This window comes from Egretta garzetta, unplaced genomic scaffold (assembly GCF_000687185.1).
Source record: "Egretta garzetta isolate BGI_Z169 unplaced genomic scaffold, ASM68718v1 scaffold620, whole genome shotgun sequence".
Classification (NCBI taxonomy): domain Eukaryota; kingdom Metazoa; phylum Chordata; class Aves; order Pelecaniformes; family Ardeidae; genus Egretta; species Egretta garzetta.
Genome location: NW_009258309.1, coordinates 219,279 through 226,403, shown reverse-complemented (window position 1 = coordinate 226,403; position 7,125 = coordinate 219,279).

The window sequence follows — 7,125 nt, the reverse complement described above, 5'->3', positions numbered from 1 at the left end:
CGGTGCTGCGGGGGCAGCGGGGAGGCAGAGCGCAGGGCAAATGGGCAGGGGGAGGCCGGCCACCCCCTGGACCCTCGCTCCTTCTTCCCCAGGGCTCATGCCCAGCCTGCAGCCTGGTCAGGACCCCAACTCCTAATGTATCGAATTGCATCTGCAGTGCAATTGCTTTTAGGCTGGAACTCCCCGATCCACAGGTTTGAAGGGAGACTGATCCCCCAGGACAAGGAAGAAAAGAGCTGGGAGGGAGATGAAAACCCCTCCAGGAGGTGGGAAGCGGCGCGGACCTGATGCTTGTCTCAAACTGGGCTGTGTCCCGCTTTACGCTATGCACAGAGAGGTGACACAGAAGCCTGCCAAGGGCAGGCAGAGGCTGTCGTAACAAATCACTGCGCTCCGATGGCCGAGGAAGCGGACGGCAAAACACCTGCTCATAATACCTCTGGATCGGCCCCTGGAAGAGATCTTATTATCCTGTCTGTTAGCAATGGCCTCTGGCAGGCGGGCACTGTCTAGTGATCCTGCGTAGCGCCGGTCTAATCAAGCTCATGTTAAAACAGCAGGAGCTGCTGGCATCTAAGCTTGGACCGGACTTATCCTGGGAAGAGCCCCAACAGCCATCAGCAGCAATCAGGGAGGCTGCTGTGATGCCCACCCCTGCCGCTCTCCCTGCCCGAGGAAGCGCCTGGCGGGAGCCCGGCGGTGCAGCCCGCTCCGTGCCAGCCCCACACACGCCCATTGCCACAGCATCTGCCGGGGGACACGGCTAATATCTCTCTGGCAAACGCTGGCAGAGCATATTGCTGTGGCATTGCCATGCCGTGTCCCCGCAGGACTGCATAGTAAAAATACAAGCGGGGATGCCACGTAGTAGTGTCACCTCGTTTCCAACTTCTCTTTTTCTTTAAGAAGCTGGTCCTGTGATGCAACCTCCTGATCAAAGCCCCTTGTTTCTACCCAGCAGTGAGAGGAAAGGGTTATGAAACTGTTAAGCAATTTACTACGTCAAATTGCAGCACCGTGCCAGTGCTGCACAAAGTGTCCAGCCCAAACACACAGCCTGGCAGAGGAATAAAGTGGTGAGGGGGGTACTGGGAAGACTGTGTGCTCACGCAGAGAAGTCACGTATTACGTAGGCAATTCACGTGTTACATCTCACCTCCTCCTTGATACTCCCTAAGAAACGATTTGTTTTGCAAGGCAGACCACAGAAGTTCCTTGAAAGGCAGAGCAGCAGGGAGAGGCATACGCAGGGACCCACCAGTGACACCCTTGTGACCAGCATCAAAGCCCCTGCAACAAGTACACAAATTAAGGTGGGAGTTGAGGGAAATCAACCACCCCATTATCTTACACTGGCGACTTCCTGAGGGTTCCCCCCCTCCCATCCCTCGAAGCAATGGCTTGGCATTCAGTGAGGGTGGTAAAACTGGTTTAAACAGTCACCACCCTGGCTGCCCCCCTCCCCTGGATAATTTTGTTCCCACTATTGCTGCCGGGTGTAAACACCCGCATCTGAGATGGAGGAACTGATCTGGCTGAAAACTCCCCCACCACCCTTTCCCCTGGGCTATTTTGCATCTGGATCTGCGCTCCTCATTAGTTCATCACCCAGCTAGGGCAAGCAGCCGCGGCAGCATGAGGCAGGGGGTGACATGGCAGGGGCACATGTGAGCAGCTGGGGTAGGGCTGACGGTTGCCTGAGCCAGCATGGCCCAGAGAAGGTATTTCCCCCCGCCAGGATTTTATGGTGTCATGCTTTTTGGAAGACACTGGTCCCGTCATTTATATGAGATTTCATTATATCTATTTAAATTAAGATGGTTTAGGGGAGAACCGGGGAATGTATTTCGGCTGGGTGGAGGTGGAAGAACAAACTTCATTAAATTCTTGGCCTTGTAGGCTCTCTGCCACATATGCATAGTTACAGCCAAGGTAGGATATAGTAAAGTTTGTTCAGGTGTTTATTACGACAGCAATCTACCCACATGCAAAAGCTGTCTTCCTCTTCCTCCTCAACTCAGACTAGATGTAAGGAGGAAATTTTTGACAATGAGGGTGGTGAAACACTGGAAGGGGTTGCCCAGGGAGGTAGTGGAGACCCCATCCCTGGAAACATTCAAGGCCAGGTTAGACAGGGCTCTGAGCAACCTGATCGAGTTAAAGGTGTCCCTGCTCACTGCAGGGGGGGTTGGGCTGGATGACCTCTAAAGGTCCCTTCCAACCCAAAGCATTTGATGATTCTATGAAAAGGTATGTGTTCGTTCAGCAAGGGAACAGTTGCGGGCAAAGCAGGCTGTGGTCTGCTGCTGCCTTTGTGCTTGCGATGGTTTACCTGGCTCCAGCCAGCAGCGCTATTTCGGAGGCAGCCAGGAGCTAGCTTACACCGCAGTTTGGGAATGTATATGAGTACTTTCTGCAACCTCAAAGTATCTCCTCTGTGCCACTCAGCATGGAAAAGGCTGAAAATAACACCTCTGCCGTAATATCCCAAGTGAGGGGGATGCGTTCAGGCCCACTGGCTTCTCTATCGCCTCTGGAGGGAGGGAGCTTTGAGACACATCCTGGTGTATCTATCGTCATGTTAAATCCAACGATTTGTTTTACCCTAGTGGGCTGTGCCAGTGCAGTCAGTAGGAGGAATGTGTAAAAACAATCAGATGCGTATTTGAGCAAGAAACCCCTATAAACTCTTACTCCTGTTTAGTTTGCCTGGGCTATATCAAAATGCCACAGAAAGCATGGTCAGAACTGCACAGGAAGTACTCTACCTCAGCTGCCACTTGCAATAGTAAGAGCAACCCTCTCTTGATTTCCAAATTTCTTCTGCTCCCTTCTGGCCCCAGTAACAACCGATGGTCAAGCAGTATCAAAGCCACTAATCTGTCAGAAAAGAGGGAATATTTGGCATCTATGCAGACAAAACGCTCTTTTTACAATTAACGTGAAAATCTCTTTAACTGCTGTATGTTGTGCTCATTTAATTCTCCTAAGCAAACTGGAATCCCGTTGATGCGAGCACTCACATAGGAGTTATTTGCACAGAAGCCACCCTGCGTAAGAGACAGAACAGGTGCTGGTGTCAACACAGAAAATATTGGCATTGTGTTCCCAAGCAACTGTAGTAAGACGCATATAAGGGCTCATTGTTGTACGGTCAATGCCAACCTTTATCTCGGTCCTGAGCTATAAACGAACTGGGAGCGCCATCAAGACTGATGGCGATTAAGTAAGCAAACAGTTATTTGTTTTCTTGTAATACCTCACAGCTGTTACAGAAGATTTCTTTATAACTTAGTAGCCCAGAGCATATGTGGAAAATGCTGGTGCGGGTTGACTACCGTGCCTGTTCCCTTTGATTGGAGGTACAGATCGCTGCGTTTTCAAATTTGTTCACTGGCACGGCCGGCACAGCCACCAAGCAAAAAGAGAGTCTCGATACACAGCCACGGAGTGACTTCACCAGCCAGCACAAATTCTGCCCGCGCAAAGCGGTTACACTCGGCAGGCGGCGGCGAAGCAGAAAGGTACGGTCGTACTGCTGCAGAAAGCTGTCCCAGCCTCCTCACGGGTGGAGCGTGACAGCGAAGAGCGCAGCCGCCGCTACAGCTCCCCGCCTCCGTACAAGGAAGCCTCGGTGGGTATAAAAGTGAGACCGTGTCTCTTGCCACTCTGCCTGTATGCGCGAGTTGCAGCAAAGGTGTCTTCTGAGGGGCAAAAAGTGGAGGCTTTGGTAAGAGCACTCACACGTAAGGCCTGCTGAGGACTTTGAGCACGGGGAGTTTGCTAGTACGTACACCCTACCTGTTTGCAGCTATACTGGTAAGATAAAAACAGAGCGACAGGTGAGGGTGAAAGCAATAAAAAGGGAAGGCTTAAGGACAGGTAAAACTGGAGTCTACACATTGATTTTTCACAACTGAATGAATCAAAAGGACTTCAAAATATACATAGAAAATGCCCCTTCAAACACCTTTCTGTAGTACAAAAAGAGAAAAAAGCCCATCTCATAGGTGGAAAGTTATTTAGCGCGGCAGCATCGCCTTCACCCCTACTGTTGGTCTTATCAGACTGGTGATTCCTGTAGAGAAACAGGTCTTTAAAAGTAGGTGCACAGTGATAATTTCTTTTAGCCCTGCCTATAGTGTTTCTTGTCTAAATATTTGTAGGATAAGTTAGTAAAGCATATGCCTGTCGGGGTCCAGGCTAGGCTGCGGGTTTTTCTAAGAAGGGATGGCTCGGCTCAACCTCTCGGGCTATGCAACCCACCTCTTCCAACTGCCGCAATGCTTTCATACTCCAAACAAAGACTCTGCCCTAGTTTACACGTACAAAAGGCTGAGGCGTTTGATGCCAACAGAGAGGGACCCGGCTCTCAAACGAAACACCTGCTGGAGAGGAGAGGGGATGCTGAGAGAAGGGTCAGGAGGGCTTGATTTGTCCTCTGCAGCGCCAGCGGATCCGTCACTGTCCAGCCGGGGCTTTGTGTCTGTCGGCGAAACAGGCTCGGAGCCGGGCCAGCTCCCAAAGGCGCAGATCTAAGGGCAGCGCTGCTTTGAAAGGGCTAGGGGGTGCGGAGGAGAGGGGAACTCGCTACGGAACCGAGCAGCCCTTTGATTTCTTCGGGATTACAGCCACACAGTGATCTTCTAAGGAAAATAACCTGACTCTGTTGATCAAGTAGATGGCACTGTGATATCAAAGCTAATGAGGAAAGACAAGCAAGCGAGCAAGGCACAGATAAAAGGACAGGAAGATGAATCTTCATTATTGTTATGTTTCGATGTAAAATAGGGGGGGTGTCGAAATTACCAAAGATGAAATATTTTCTGTGGGATTCTTTGAGAACCTTATGTCTGGCAATTCACAAACCAAGAGGCGAATGGAGCCTGAAAAAGACTATCACGAGCAATAGGCGAGCTTTTCCTTCTGGGTCCCTATTCTGGATGATTATAGATTTGCAGCTTCACACTTAAACTTCATGTTTCCAGACAGTATTTTTATAGCTGAACTTCTCCCTCTCTCTTCTTGTGCATGTGCACGGATGTGAAAGAACAAATGAACGAACGAGCAGGAGAGAAGACTGTTTGCTGATTTCTGTTTTGTGATGGGGAAGTTGCTTTGGAGTAACAAAGGTTAAGAGTCTTAAAAAAAAATTAAGTTTCAGTTCATACTCACAAACAAGTTTTGGTGGGAGTTACGGTAGGTTGAAAGTCCCTGGTTCACGGGGTTTAAATGAACTCGGTACAGATGCCCAGGAGGGAAGAAATGGGCATACCCTGCAAAGTCTGACTCAGACGCAGTGTCCTGGCCTCTCGATAGGCAAATCACTTTCTAGGCAGAGGTCCAGAGAAGTTAATCTGGCAAGATTATCTAACATACATGACTGGGAGCCTAACAAAACGCATGGTTAAAAACAGAACTGACAGCTCAGAGAAACAATTTATTCAGAAAAAAACAGGGTGTAAACTTGACATCCTCCTAGAAGCGGTAGTGAATATTATGACTCAAAATGAATTTTGCATAAATATCATAAAGATCAGTCTTCTTAAAGCACTAGGGTGACTGAAGTGAGTTCACCGCTACAAAAAAGGGTTCACAGTCTGACACGAAGTACTTAGTTTCTTCGGGATAGGAGCCTCTGTCTTTATTCACATTGAGATGGAAAGTAAGGTAACCTGATAAACCAAATTCTAGTTCCTGATACACACAATTTGTTCCTTTTAGTTAGGTGATATAGTCTTTTGCTGCCATCAGGCATCTGTCAGCGTGTAAAATGCAAATACGTGCGTGCATAGTCTGTGCGTAGACATCCTCTCCCAAATCCAGCTGTGCCAATGGAAGAGGTTACTGACTCCGATGGCTCGTCATCCTCCTCCTGCTGCAGACTGTCAGTGCAAGGCTCCACAGAAGGAGCTGTTCACACTCCTTAACTTGCTCCGGTTGAAAAGCAGCCTGACTAACTTAGCCACCGTCCCTGAGCCGCCTCAGCTCGCCATGCTCGGCTGGATCAGAGCTAGGGAGCAGAGGTACGAGCGGGCCCATCAGCATGCTGGCGAGGCGGCGACGGCTGAACCAGTCAGCACTGGCAAGCGAGCGCAGGCGGTGACCAGTTCCACGGCGGCAGCTGGGGGGGGCACGGCTGTCCGCGACTGCCGGCCTTCTGCACACCGGCAGCAGCAAACCAGAAGGCTGGCAGGAATCGATTCCTTCAGGCTAACGGTCTTACGAGCCATGGAGAGAGAAGTGACGTTACAGCAAAAGTTAACGATAATGATGTGATCACCAGTCAAGAGCAAACACGCTGAAATAGCGCAGAGCAGTACTAATGAAACTCTTCAAAGCCTTATTAGCTGAAAAGATGGAAATTATTTCCATTCAGGAGGAAGGGAAACTGACTGTTTGGTTTTTTTTTTTTATTATAATATAGATAATGTTTTCCACATTTACTTTGCACAGCATTTTTGTGGGCAAAACATTCATTTCACATACATCTGTCTCTGTGTGTGTGTGTTTATATGTAAATATATATAAAATAAATGTAAACATACACTGCAGAGTACAAACTTTTAAAGGAAGGATGTCCTTCAGGCTTAGGTGGTTCTACCGGTGCTGAGTTTTTGCTATACTCCAGTGGCATTCTGCTGGAATGAGATTCACCCCTGTGCAGAGGGCAAGCATAAAACCTAAGCACCATGTAAGCCCTACTTAAGGACCTGGTTCTAATTCCATTGAAATAAACAGCAATATTTTCATGGTCTTTCAGTGGGAGCTGTTTCAAGGTCAACAAATGGGATCAGTCCCATACATGCCTTTTGCTGGCCCAACTGGAATGGTACTTGAAGCAGCTGGGGTGTAAAACCCTTGGGAATAAAAAGAGGTGTGATAACACCTGGGTAGTAAAAGCCTTGGGGGGAATTTGCTTAAGGTAGATACTGGAACCAAAGCATCCATTTGCTTCAAAGATTCAAGAATCTTAGGTAAATCTATCCTAACCGGGAAGCTGGTCTTACCCAAGTATGACTTGAGGAGCACCGTACGTATTTCCACCACATTCTGTGTAATATAATGCATAATACTGAGAAATACAGTCAAATCTATTTAGAGCTTTATTATTATTATTATTAT